At 43.8% G+C, this 13,796-nt stretch overlaps 1 protein-coding gene across 1 annotated transcript in view; it reads right to left on the bottom strand.

Moving 5' to 3' along the window:
• The window catches only part of DNAH3 (dynein axonemal heavy chain 3), a 1,861,430-nt gene that overhangs the window by 1,228,320 nt on the left and 619,314 nt on the right, over positions 1 to 13,796 (bottom strand). The window lies entirely within an intron of this gene.

Consider the following 13,796-nt stretch of genomic DNA (forward strand, 5'->3'; position numbering starts at 1 on the left):
ACCACTAAGTTACACAAGAGTGTGGGATAATGTTCAGCAGAAAAAGAGAGAAGTGTTCACAAAATGATAAAGCAAAAACATAAAGGTGATGGCTGCAAGGTTTAGACTGAATCTTACCCTTTGGCACTGCTCTGGGCAACCCTCCAGACCATCGTTCGTTGCCTGCCAAATCATTACAGAAGGTTAAAGACCATATGCAAATCAGGCTTGGTCCCACTGAAAAAGGGCAGTCCAGCCCGAACGCTAGGTCAAATCCCTTCTGCACGAGACCACAAGCATCCAGGGTCTCTAGGCAGGATGGTATGGCTGGGTCTCCCGTCCCCACGTTTTAAGCACAGGACAAGGCGGGACTTGTGGGCACAGCACACTCCTGGGCCTCTCCAGCATAAGGCTCACAATTCCATTCAATGATACCAGATTACAAAGTCTCTTGCCTTATAAGGCCTGCTGGATCAAAAACAACAAACAAAAGTTCCTTTGGTGGTCTTGCACCTTGGACGATTGCTCTTCGCCCCTAGGATCTCCCTCCTACGGGCTCGGATCCTTTCTGCACTGTGGGCCTCCCTCTGCCGGGTTCACTACAGCCTTTCACTCTGAATATCAACACAATGTTCTCGAGTGCATCATGCTTCACCCTGATTGGCAGGCATCCCTCAACCGGGTTCACGTTTGCCAATTTCACTGTTCACTTTGCTTCATCACTTGCAGGATATACTCTCTAAGGTTTTCCCTTGGCATCCCTCCGTCAGGTTCACATAGCCATCTTTAACACAGTTAATGAATTTACTAATCTAGTTCATGATTTGCTTCATCTCATCAGAAAGTGTGGGTTCCCTTCTCCTAGCTTTCTTTCGGCATCCCTCTGTCAGGTTCACACTTGCCTTATTCCACAATATTCACAACCTTATCAAAAAGCGTAATTCCCTTTCCCCTAACTTTCTTTTGGCATCCCTCTGTCGGGTTCACACTTTCCACAGTTCACTGAACGCTCTCTTAAGAAAGCAGGGTTTGAAGTGACCCTTGTAGGATCACTCTGACATCTCACGCCGCTCTTTCCTAGGCCCTTCGGGTACTTGCAGTTTTAACTCAAAACAAAAGGGGCCATTGAGAGTCCTTCCAATGAGCACTCCTGCAGCTCCCGAATCTCCAGCTGGCCCTTTTCTGGGCTGTCCCAAAAGTACAAAAACAAAAGTTCTTTGTTCGCAAGTTCCTTGCTTTCATATAATGTTGCCACTTGCAACCTTGGGCTCAACACAGTTAATTTTGCTATCAGCTTCCTCCGATTCACCGGTTGTGATGAACCTGTTGGATTGCCTTGCTTCTGGAGTCAAGGATGGTGCCAGGGTAGCCAGCGTGCCTCCCCGCCTGTGCTATCAATGCGGGAGGCCCCCATGCACCGTTGACATCTGTTGATCCAAATGCTAGCAGTAAATCCTGGTCTTGTTATTTCCCTTTTGGAGGCTTCGCTGGTCTGAGTTGAAAAGGGCAAGGGCAGTTCCCCCTTCGTTGTCCCTCCAGGTCCCGCCAGCCTTCCTTCTCCGTTTGAATTGCCGATCTGGTGTAGCTGTTTCCTCATGCGTTCAGCCTTGTTCGTAGTGTGCTCTCGTGCTCCACCTTTTATCCCGGTGGGGAAGGTAAAGGGCCATCGGGTGTGCGTGTTACTGTTCATTGCCTGACTCTGCCTGACCTTTGTATTGGGACATGTGAGGTAAACGGCTCTGGAGTTAGTCCGCTGTCTTTCTCTGTGTAAGAAAGTGTTTGTGTCGGAAAAGCAGGGTGGTAGAGTTTCCAAGTATCCTACAGGGTAGAATGAGGAAAAGGTGTTAAATGGAATAATAGCCCTCGTACTAGGGGTGTTGGTAAACTCAGAAGGGTGATTTTGGCAGGGTTTGTGAAACAAACGGGAATGACCAGGATTATTATCATGAAATGAACAGGGAGGATTGTGGGAATGTTAGTGTTTTGTCAAAGCAGACTGGGAGTTCGGAAAATAAGAAGGAGAGGGACGGGAAGAAGAATAACTTGGAGTGTTCGGGTAGGAAACAGGAAAGCAGCGATTCTGGGAGATGTGGTTTCCAAGTGCAATGGGGTTTGGGCTCCTGGGGATTTACCAGATGGGGAGGGGTTGGTAGATTTGAAATAGCCTAGAACGGCCTCAGATATTTCGTCTTCCTCCCTGGTGTAATACTGCATCTCACCTGGGGTATTACCCCCGAGCATAACCCCGGGCTCACCTACCGAGGAGATCCTCCCTCGCTAGTCCACCCCCAGGGTGGGGATCTGAGAGCTCGAGCCCTTCCCTGGCCACCAGAATAAGGGATTATCAAGGCCTGCTTGGGAGAATACCCTCAGGTTTCTCACAAGGGATGCCAAATCTTTGAAGGCATTACCTTCTCATGAGGTGATAGTAGGTTCCATATCCTGGATCCAGCCTTCCACCATAGGGGGAACAGCATGCTTCCAGACTCTCAGTATAACCTTCTTTGCAACCACTAAAGTTATCACTAGTACCCTTCTTCTCCACCTCATTACCCAGATCCCTTCATTGAGCCATTAGTTAAATTTGTGTTCCCACTAGTGTGCTTGTAATGCCTGACAATTCCAGGCAAAACTGTGACCCCCCTACTAGAATAAAAAAATAAGTATTTACTATCATTCAACTAACTGCAGCTCCTAATTTTGACTGGGATCCAGAATTTGTTAAAAAGGTTTCTCTACTGGATATAAACGAATGTCAAGTCCATTGCGGATGTAACATACACTCCAAGAAACTGTTCAGTCATTCCTTTCACTTTCTCCCTTGAGCCCACTATTGAAAAAGCCTTCAGCAGATCCTACCTATCCATCCAACCACCGCCCTATTTCAATCACCTCCATCCTGGGGAAACTTCTGGAGAAGCTGGCCTTGCCTCAGCTCAACTCGCACACTGAACTTGTCGGTGGTTTCCACGATCATCAATCTTGATTCTGAGCATCCAGAGGCATGGAAACTGCTCTTATGAACATCTGTGAAGAACTGCTTGCATCCCTGGACTCCAACTCCCCAGCTGTCCTCATTCTACTTGATCTCTATTCTGCCTTTGACACTCGCAACCATTCCATCCTCATACAAAGGCTCCACAATACCCTTGGTATCTCGGAACGGGCAAGGGAATGGCTGACTTCTTTCCCAATTGACCGCTCTTCCCATGTTATCCTGGGCACCTTTTGCTGTACCCCAGGGATCTATCCTCTCCCCCTGGCTCTTTAAGATCTATCTTGCTCAGCTGGCACACCTCATCTCCTCCTCCTTCCCCTACTTCCAATGTTCTGCAGACAACAACTCTTTTTCAGACTTCCGGCTGACTCCCTTGCAACCTTCCTTCATCCCTGACTACCTGCCTGCCATCCAGGCTTGGAGCTCTTCCAATGATCTCTGCCTCAATGCAGGCAAAACTGAGATCCTTCCTATTGGCACCCCTACCCCCTCTTCTTCCCTTCTCTCTGGCCTCCCACATTGGGCTCTCCCCCTGCTCCTTCTTCTTAAGCTAGAAACCTTGGAGTTATCTTTGACTCCTCTGTATCCTTCCTCCCTCACACAGAGGACATTGCCAAGAAGTCACACTTCCAACTCTTCTTTCTCAAAGAAACTCTCCCATTTCTCACTTTCCCCCAGATTCGGGCCCTGGTTATGTATAGGCTTGACTATTGCAACAGCCTCCTCCTCAATCTACCATCTTCCACTCCGCTACCCCTACAGCTAATCTACAATGGAGCAGCAAGACTTATCCTTAAGCCCTTGGACTGTATCTCTCCTGCCCTAAGAAGCCTCGACTGACTCCTGGTTGCCACATGGATCACATTCAAATCCCTCTGCATCACCCACAAGGCTATCTGGGGCCAGGGCCCACACTATCTGCAACTGTCTCTTACCAAATACTCTCCTTCTAGAACTCTATGCTCCTCTGACACCAACTCTCTGTGTGTAAAGTGTTTCGCTAAACAGAGAACAGGAGGCCACTCGCTTTCCCCAGAAGGATCCCTCCTCTGGAACAGCCTCTCCCTCCCTCTGCATCTTGAGCAGGACCTTCTGAAGTTTCGAAAGCACCACAAGACTCTCATCCTTTCCTCCTCCTTCCCTTCTTCCTTCCTCTGCTAATCCCAGAGTTTCTGCGATTGTTGTCTTGGACCCTTATGCATCCTCTGGGCCTCTGAATATTCACATCCAATCTCCCTCAGCACTTGTGCCTAGGCACACCCTCCGCACCGGAGATTTGCACTTTCCTGCACTTTCCTCCCAAAGCGGCTCCTGGCCGCATAGCACATACCATACATTGCACTTCAACTGTGGCTCACCCTCGAGCACGGACACCACAGCACCTACCCCACTGCCCTCTTTCTTCCTGCACTTGCACTTTCTGAAAACTCAAAAGCCATAGTAGGTTTGCCCGCCCCTTCCCTCTCTGTATTTTTTTAATTTAATTGTACTGCTATGCCATTTTCCCTCCCTGCTCCCTGGCGCTTTGAAACAGAATGTTTGTAGAGGAGGAATGTTCACACTAAAATATATGACGTATGATACCAGCAGAGAGCCGAGGTAGGGCTCTGCCCAGTGCCTATCAGAAGAACAACACCTGTTGAAGTACCGATACCTAGAAAACCATGCACAGTAAGGTATCCATCGAGAAAACCCTACCAGCAATTAAGACGAAATGAAGATAGCCTAAACACTGTCCCGCAGGAAACTCAAAAGGCCTTAATGGAAGACGAATGGTGACGTCACGAAGGCCCGAATGGACCCACAAGTAGAAGATATGACTACGCAAGAATGACACACAGAGACAAACACCATGAATAAGGATATCATGAACCTAGAAGGAGAGACAATGTTGAAATATACAGAAACTTAAGCTGTAAAGCAGGAAGAAGTCACTCAACCACCAACGCCTGTACATATGTTTGAAACAGCAAGAAAGCTAAGACAACAGTGTGGCTTGCTATGCTTAGTAGAAGATAGACCGCCGCAAGCGCCACCTATACATATCTACCTCAATGAATCACAGTATATAAGTGCAAGTCCACGTTACACAAAAGCAGAATCAACTCAGGTTGTTAGAGGTGAAACAGTACAGGAGTCGAATTCCAGCTAAAAACGAGAAGAGATGGCTGAATCGAAACTCAGCAGAGGCAACGTGCTCCAGGAAAGAGCCAAGGTCAGACCAATAGAAGGAGCGAACAGTAGCTTCGCGGAATCGAAACTTAAGAACAGAATAGCCTATCTCAGGAAGGCCGAGATAAGGAGGCGTAGGCAGGTGGCAAGCCGAATAAGAAGTAAATGCACAAATTGAGGGAAACTAGGAAAATTCACGAGGGTGAGCATCACGTGACCATCCGAGCGAGAAGAAGCACAGGTTCACACCTACGCCTGACTGTCGCCCAGACAGAGATATCATAACTTTTCCTGACAAGAAGATACAGTTTCGAGGTCAACCACAGCCAACTAATTGACACATAGCCACTAAAGTAATGATTGATAGAAGGGAGGCGGGGTGAATCGTAGGGCACCCTGCACCTGGCGGACCATTCTGCGTACTGCTACGTAAAGTAGAGATTTATGCATGGGGTTGAAGCCACCCCAATCACAATGGACCAAATAATCTAGGGTCCTATAGATAGTAGAACCAATGGAACGTCGTACTCTTAGTGACGTCCACAATAGTAATGTTAGAAGGAAGGTCTTAGGCGCCCACCCATAGTGTTTATCCAATCCTCTAACTCCGTTACCATATACAGATATAGTACCTATAGTAAAGTTACCTTTTCCTAACCAATAGAATTGCATGTTAACTTTTGAGTGTTACACGTCAATAATGATGAGTTTTGGGTATAAATGTTACTGTTTGCATGAAGTTCGCAGGAGTTGAAGCAAGACGGACTATCGCATCACTGTTGATTTCCATGTTACCCCGTCTTTTGTACTTGTCATTAAACGGACTCCCCTTTGCCAAACTATTGAGTTGTCCTTATTGATTGGTGTTGGAGTAATATACCTGCATCCCCATCCATCTCAAAGGTGCAGCTATCACTTCTTAAAGTACTGCAGAGAAAACCCCGACTCTATGGGCTGGCTGGGGGTCTCCCTAGTACAATGTATTTCCTGTATAAGCGCCTAAAAAGCAAACAAATAAATAAATGTCTGTGACACACTTCGGGAGGTATGCTTCATACGTCCGCCATGCCTTCAATCCCACCAAGAAGGTATAAACATTGCTAATTCTCTTTCTTTCTAATCAAAGATTCAGTTGCAGGTCAGGCAATCTTTCAGGGTCCCTGGCATTCCTCATCACTCATAATAGACACTCCTTCAAAAAGGGATATCTCATAACTTCAGTCAATGGCAGCTTGTAGTTCAACTGCAGGAACTCAAAGTTTAGCATGCTTCGATCCTACCACACGTGGTCTACTGAAAATACACTTGCCATTACCCAAAAGTGAAACAGAAATCTTTTTCCTTCGCTTTTAAAAATACTGCCTTTCCTAATATTCGACGTTGTCCATCATTGTCTGCTTGTCCAAATACTTTCAATGCATAAAGCCAATCTCCTCTACTGCCTTGGCAAAAAACCATGTTGTCTGCTCACTAAAGAGGCCCTTACATTAGCAAAATCCTCCTCAAGTCCCAGTATCCCAATACTCCAGACTTTAAACAGCCTCATTACAAGGACAGCGGAATGGAAACAGTGGTAAAGTGGCAGTAATGGCAATAGTGCCACTTTCCCGCACTGCCATACCAAGGCTTTACCTCCCGCACACAACTGGAAATAACTCCTCCACTTCACCTACAAAAATCGGCATGTGTACAGCAGTGGAAGTACCGCTTGTGGGAAATCTGAAGAAATCCCCAGCGAGTCATATGGACTCCAAAAATGGGGATCAACACTGCTTTGCCACAATCCATAATCCTGTTGTAATTCCATGGGACTGAGTGGCGATAACAGTAAGTGATTTTGGCAGTAGTTCCACTGACTTGTAATGAGGCCCTCCATTTCTTCCCATGTATTAACTTTGCCACCGCTCAGCCTATCTTACAGCTGACTTAAGGGTATACACGCATTTCGTCGAATGATTTTACATCATGGGACTTTTCATCGCCAACCCTTTCATCGCCAAAAACTTTGTTTTTTTAACTTTTTTATGGGGGGCTGTTTGGTGCGGTTTGGGGAATGATTATTTAAGTAGGGGGGGAGGTTTGGGGGTCAAAGCCCCCCCATAAATATAAAAATTAAAAAAGGAGTTTTTGGCGATGAAAAATCCCACGATGTAAAATCATTCGGCGAAATAACGTAGAACCGACTTAAGATACATGTAACATGCACAATCAGGGATAGCAAAACCACCACTACTCCTAGACTCTTGAAGTATGTCCTTTGAAATGTTTGACGTATTGCCATGTCCCCATAAAAAACAACCCATCTCTTTATAAATTTGCCGCAACATTTTCCTGTTCACTCTCAGCAGGATGCACCTAAAGACATGGGGCAGCTTTGCAAGCACATTCATACATATCACATTCTACTTACCCCAGAAACTAAAATTACGTGTGTACCATCTAATAAAGTCCCACTTAACCAACTCTAGCACTCTTGTCAAACTGCTGAGAAACTGGAGGCTGAATGCATCAGTCATATCGGGAAGAGGGTTGGTGGAGAACTTAGGGGTGGTTGTCAGACATCTCCTGCCAAATATTGTTAATTCAGTAAATATATGGGGGGTAGCATGGGATGCAGAGAAGGGTTACGTACGGGGAAGATTAATCAGTAATGGTACTGCGGTAAAGAAAGAAACTAATAAGACAAAAGAAAGACCTGAAAAAGAAGAAATGGAACCAGGGTGAAAGTGACAGCTTAAGATTGCTGACAATATCGCATACCTAGCTGAAAGAATTCTTAACTTATGTATTTATTACTTTATTGTGCTTTGATTTAATATTAAACCCTTCACAAATTCATATCAAATTACAAATTCAAAACAGTATAAAAATGACATTATTAAAAAACAATTATCCAGCAAAACAAATCTAACATAAAATAAGATAGTAACCATGAAGCAGCATCAAATTTAGCATTAAGTATTCACAATACACTCACTCAGTCTCCTAAGCTTAATAATAGCTTGGCTTGGATAGAAATATCATCTAACGTAACAAAAATGTATTTTAGGAATTCATACAATGCAAATGACAATGATATATAATTAGATGTCACCAGAGATTTTCACTAAAAACAGATTTTCACATTTAAAAACTAAATGTAGTAGGGACTCATCATCACTCTTACATAGCCTGCAATTCCTATTGACGACTGGGAGCCCTATCCGCGGCCCCACCACCTCTAGAGTTTGCAGACAATTTAAACTAAACCATAAAAGGCATATCCAATAGTCCATAGGCTGTGCTTTGCAGACATAGGTTAAAGGAGTTGCTGCACCCCAGTTCAACAACTGCATTCTTTAAGTACTCCATATATAACTTTAAGTTATAAATATTAGACAACATCTCAATGTGATCCCATTCCTTTAGTTTCTTAATAATGACTAAGTCGGGCAAATCAAAGTTTAAAGTTGCCTGCATTCAAATTTTCTTGCAGCTTTCCATAAGATCATCCAGGGATGGATCCAATTTCCTTCTATAGAACTTGACCAGCTCAGCATATACATTGTCATCCTGCTTTCCTCTAATATTAAAATAAAGTGCAATTTATTCACTTAAAATGACTACCACCAGGACTTAAAACCAAGTTCAATCCTAGCAGCTCCTTATAGGGGCAGACATAGGCAATTTTGAAACTGTACACCAAACTTTTACTTCTCAAATATTTAACCATTTCTTAATCTGATTAGGCAATATAATATCGACAGGGTTACTTTGGCCTTACAAAATTCTGCCAAAGGCAACAGGGAATAAAAACAGAACTTTCTCCGGATTACTTTCATTTGAACGACAAAAAGCATCTATTTGTTGTTGCATTTTACCCATCGCAAGGGAAAGATGCTTCTTACTTGTAAAAGCATATTGCAAATAGATTATATTACCGTCCATATGCCAGTTAAAATTACATTCAGCCAAATAATGAGGTCTTTTCACATAGAACCAATTTCATTGGCTATACGAATAGGTTGCTAGTCTTAGTATAGCTCTCCATAAAAGATAGTCTTCCTTGTAACCCTATAGGTGTAGTGTCCAGGTGTAGCTTTCAATTTTTATTTTGTTTTTTATTGGAGGTTATATAGCTCTGTAAAGCAGCTACAAAAACTATACATGTGAGAGGCAGACAAAATATGTACATGTAATCAGAAGGCAACAAAGTTGAGGAAAGTGACGTGAGTAAACAAGCTTTAAGTCAAGAACTGAAAATATGAACAGAAGTAGAAGAACAAATGTCTGGTGGAAGAGAGTTCAAGAGTCTGGGGGTCAGAAGAGAGAAAGAACAGAAATGAGAGAGTGTGCAGGGGCACTTGTGGACAGCGCGAAGATGACGAAATTTGGAGTGGAGAGACAGGAGAGCAAGTAAAGAGAGATCAGAAAGAACGGGGACTCTTATGTCATTCACACTGTACACCAATTGTCTACTAGCCTTTTGTTGAACCATACTCCCAGAATATAACTTTGTGCGACCCAAAACATATTGTGCACTTTTGGTTAAAAATTAAATTGGCGAGGCACAAGATAACTGGGGCTCATTACGAGTTTGGCAGTGCGGGAGTAAAGTGGAGATAATCCCGTTACCTCAATTTTTGATGTAATTACCACTGGCGTAATTACCTAGTGGTAATTCCCACGATTTTTGATGGAAAAATTGAGGATTCTTCAAAAATCCCCAATGGAGTTCTAGGGACTCCAGAAAATGGGGATTTAAACCACCTACCACCACTTGTAATCCCATGGTAAATCCACAAGACCAAGTGGTGGTAACAATAATTCTGTTTGATGGTATCTCACCGGATTTACCGCCGCAATACCACTAAACTCGCAATGAGGCACAATTATCAGCAATCCGACTCTGCCTGTCAACTGTTTTCCTTTAGTTCTTTTCCTAACGACACACAATCTTTTCAAATTATGTCATGGTCTTATTTTTCTTTCTTTATAGCAGTCCAAGTACTAAGTAATTGTCCCTGTATATGACCCATCATTGCAACCCACTCTAGCCCTGCTGTATCCATTTAATGAACACTCCTTTCAAAGTCATTTTTCACATCCCCCCCTATACTCTCGACCAGCCCTCTTTCTGAAACAAGTAATGCATTCAGCATCCAGTTCCGTGGGGGTTGCACACCTACAATACAATTAGACATGTATACTGGTGACCAAGTCTGAAATTGACCAAATAAACTAAAAATGTCATCTGCAGTTTCAGCTCTAGTGATGTTAAAAATATAGTAATGAGGATGCACTAGGTTGATTAATGAAACTGCTCAATAGAGACTGGTCTATCTCATATTAGTACTTGTGTTCAATAGATTTGAAGAACATGAATATATCGTTTGAAGAATGGTAATTGATTTTGTACTTCAGCACACTGCACTTTACTGGATATGAAGATATCCTAAAATGAGGAATACGTGGGAGGACACAATACATTCGAAATATATTTTTTGAAATAATCTCACGGTCACAGAGTGTTCTTTAGAATTTACTGAGTGGTTCCTCATGGTGCTATTTGTTAACGCGTTCCAGAATAGCTAAATTTCTCTCAATTAGTTAATCATCTCTTTCACCAGCTGGTGGTTTAGCTGTAGCATCTGTAGTGGTGGAGGTGGGCACAGGGGTTGTCCCATCTGTTATCTTGCGGCCTGCCTTGGGCCAGCCTAGCATCCTTGTGCCTTCCTGTTTCCTGGCTAGGTAACTGCCCTCCTCCTCCTTATCCGCTGTTATCACTTCTACGGTTACCTCCTTCTCCTCTGCTGTTCTCCCCTTGCACTCTGCTGTTGCTTCCTCCTCCTTCTGAGTCGTTACAACCTTCTCCCCTGCAACAACTATATCTTCCTCTGCTGTTACCACATTCTCCTTGCCTGTCGTTACAAACTCTACCTTCTCTGTTGCTGCCACCTTCTCCCCTGCTAAAACCTCCCACTCCGTTACACCACCCTCCTGTCTTTTCCTCCTCTTGTTTACAGCAGTTCCTTAACATTAATCCTATCTCTATCCAATAACCTGCCATAACCTTCTACAACAACCCACACTGGCAGACTGAAGGCTGTGGCTTACCATATATAGTGTTCTCCCTGGGTTTTGCTCTCAGTGAGTGGGGCTCCTGTGACTAGTAATTGGGAGAGGGTTGAGATTGGTCGCTGCCCCTTGGAATACCAGACATCACTTAGGGGATAGTGAGCCGGACCAAGCCTTCATCCGGTCTGCCCGCCATCTTGGATTTCACTCTTTCCTCCCATACTTTCTCTACTGCGTTTTGTGCAGGACCCTGTTCTCCTCTACACTCGGGTATGAACTCCAAGCTGAAATAACTCAGGCTAAGCTTTCTGAATCCTTGGAATGTGTAGAGCAGGCTATTTTATGGGAAATATGCAATGCTGTGTCAGCGGCAAGAGAACGCTTGTCCATAAAGCAATGATTGGGCACTGTACATCATATGAGGGAGACCCTGTGGCTGGAGAACAACAAACATACAGCAAGTGTGGTTTCCAGGTGCTCAGAGAGCATCTCAGTGGAGCTGGAAAATAGTGTGTCCGATATTGCGGTCAAATAGCCATGAATTTGCAACACTGCATTATGTGAATGAAATTGAATACTGGTGGTACAAAATATTTCCTTCTCCAGCTAGAATGTTCAGTCCGCTCAGTGGGAGATTCGTTGCTTCAGGATCTATCAGTAGGGGAGAAGGTCCATTCAAGGTGATTCTGTGACTGCCGTCTGTCATGCGCTGGGCACCAAGAGAGGGTGACCAGGGGATCCCCATCTTTCCCCTGGGGCCATCATACACAGTCACCCCGTTAGCAGTCCCCAGAGTCAAGTATGGGTCCTCATCACGCTCCCTGTAAGAGGAAAGTGTACAAACATTGGATATGCCAATTTTAAAGAATACTCGCCCCATATCAACTATTTCTCAAATACAATGTTCATCCAACTACAAATGAAACCTTAACACACAATACATCAATACTGCACAAGGCTCAGTTTGTCTATTATAAGGATATGAATATGATGAAGCAGTCACTAACCCCCCCAACTACAGGTCCCACAGGGCATGGTTTGTGGCCATGCTCTGCAGTCACTGTGCCGAGGGTATAGACTTAGGCCATTCCAAGAGATATACATCCCAACTTTGCATTTAAGGGAGCTCCCATATAAATGTGCACACCTCGATGCAGCTTCATGAAACATTCCACAACATGGGATGTACATTACTCTGGGTAAATTCCACATAATTTCACCCCTAGGGTACAAAGATAATTGGGAATAATGTTGCCCGGGATCCCTTTTTCCGACAGTCTAATTGGACTCTACATTTTTCAAAGGATGCAAAAATGTTCATAGTCCTGCACATAAGTTTGCAATTTTTGCAGCCAAATGATATTTTTGTTTCTTTCAAAGGCCATACTCATCCATTCTGGAGAATGCCCCTGTCTGTCCCTGCCCCGCCAACGCTTAGTGTAAAACTAAAGGGCTCCTGGCAATTCCCTGATCTGTCCTGGTGGAAAGGTAAATACTAAACAGAAAATGATCAAGGCGGGCCCGAATAGATTAGACTCCAGAAAAAGAATTGAAATGAGATTTACTAGTGGATTAGTAGGTAACAAGACATCACAATTTCCTATGTCCTAATGATGTAGGACATATGTTGACAATGGTATAAACTTAATGTGTCACAGGACAAAAAAAATGAATGCTAAACAATCAAAATACATAGTGAACATGATACAGTTAAACACATACTGGAAACATCATTGTGATAAACCTAGATTATTACTAAAATAGGAGGGTCCCTTTACATTTATATGGAACCATAGGTCATTCTATTTGTTGAAAAAACAGCTTTTCTAAACAGCATGAACATTCAATACTATGTAGAAATGTCGACATGGTTGTGTTTTGGCCACGAGTAGCAGTTGGAAGATGCTGTTAGTAGGGCGGCCTTAATCAGGACAGGAAGAAATTGATGGATGTTCAATTAATGGGAAAATCCTGTGTGTGTCGTGCTCATACGACTAGGCACGGCAGTCAAGGGTCTGCTACTGTTGATTCGTAGGAGACCTGGTTAGGCAGATCTTCTTAGTCAGAGCCTATACCGATATGCTTGTCCTGGTCTGCCTGAGCTAGGATACAATCTGTGTATGCTTGGACGGAGCGTGCGTGTCTAAACCCGTCAAAGCTTAGGATATGTCCCCACAGGGCAGCTACATTTTTCCTCAAAAACTGTCTGAATTATGAAGTTTGCAATCTTGACCCAAGTTTGCGAACCCAAGATGGCTGCCAGGCACAATGTTTAAGCCTGTCATTCATCACACATAGCCCTGGATTCAGATTTGAATTGAAGTTCACAAAATGCCACAAATCCACCCATAATTAAATCTTTATTTTTTTTATCCCACTTTTTGAATTTTCAGCAAACCAAGTGAAGACTTCAAGTTGTACCAGGGACCAACATTGCATACAAGTTTGTTTAAAACCAAACCAACTTTTTTTTAAGTAGGTGAACGCATACATTCCCAATGGAAGCTTGAATGTTGGTTTTTTGGCACAGAGTAGAACTTTGCTCTGCTCTGTCCCATGTAAAACATCAAGAGTTGTTTCAGGAAAGTTT

Source organism: Ambystoma mexicanum, chromosome 2q (assembly GCF_040938575.1).
Source record: "Ambystoma mexicanum isolate Mex_15411 chromosome 2q, UKY_AmexF1_1, whole genome shotgun sequence".
Lineage (NCBI taxonomy): Eukaryota > Metazoa > Chordata > Amphibia > Caudata > Ambystomatidae > Ambystoma > Ambystoma mexicanum.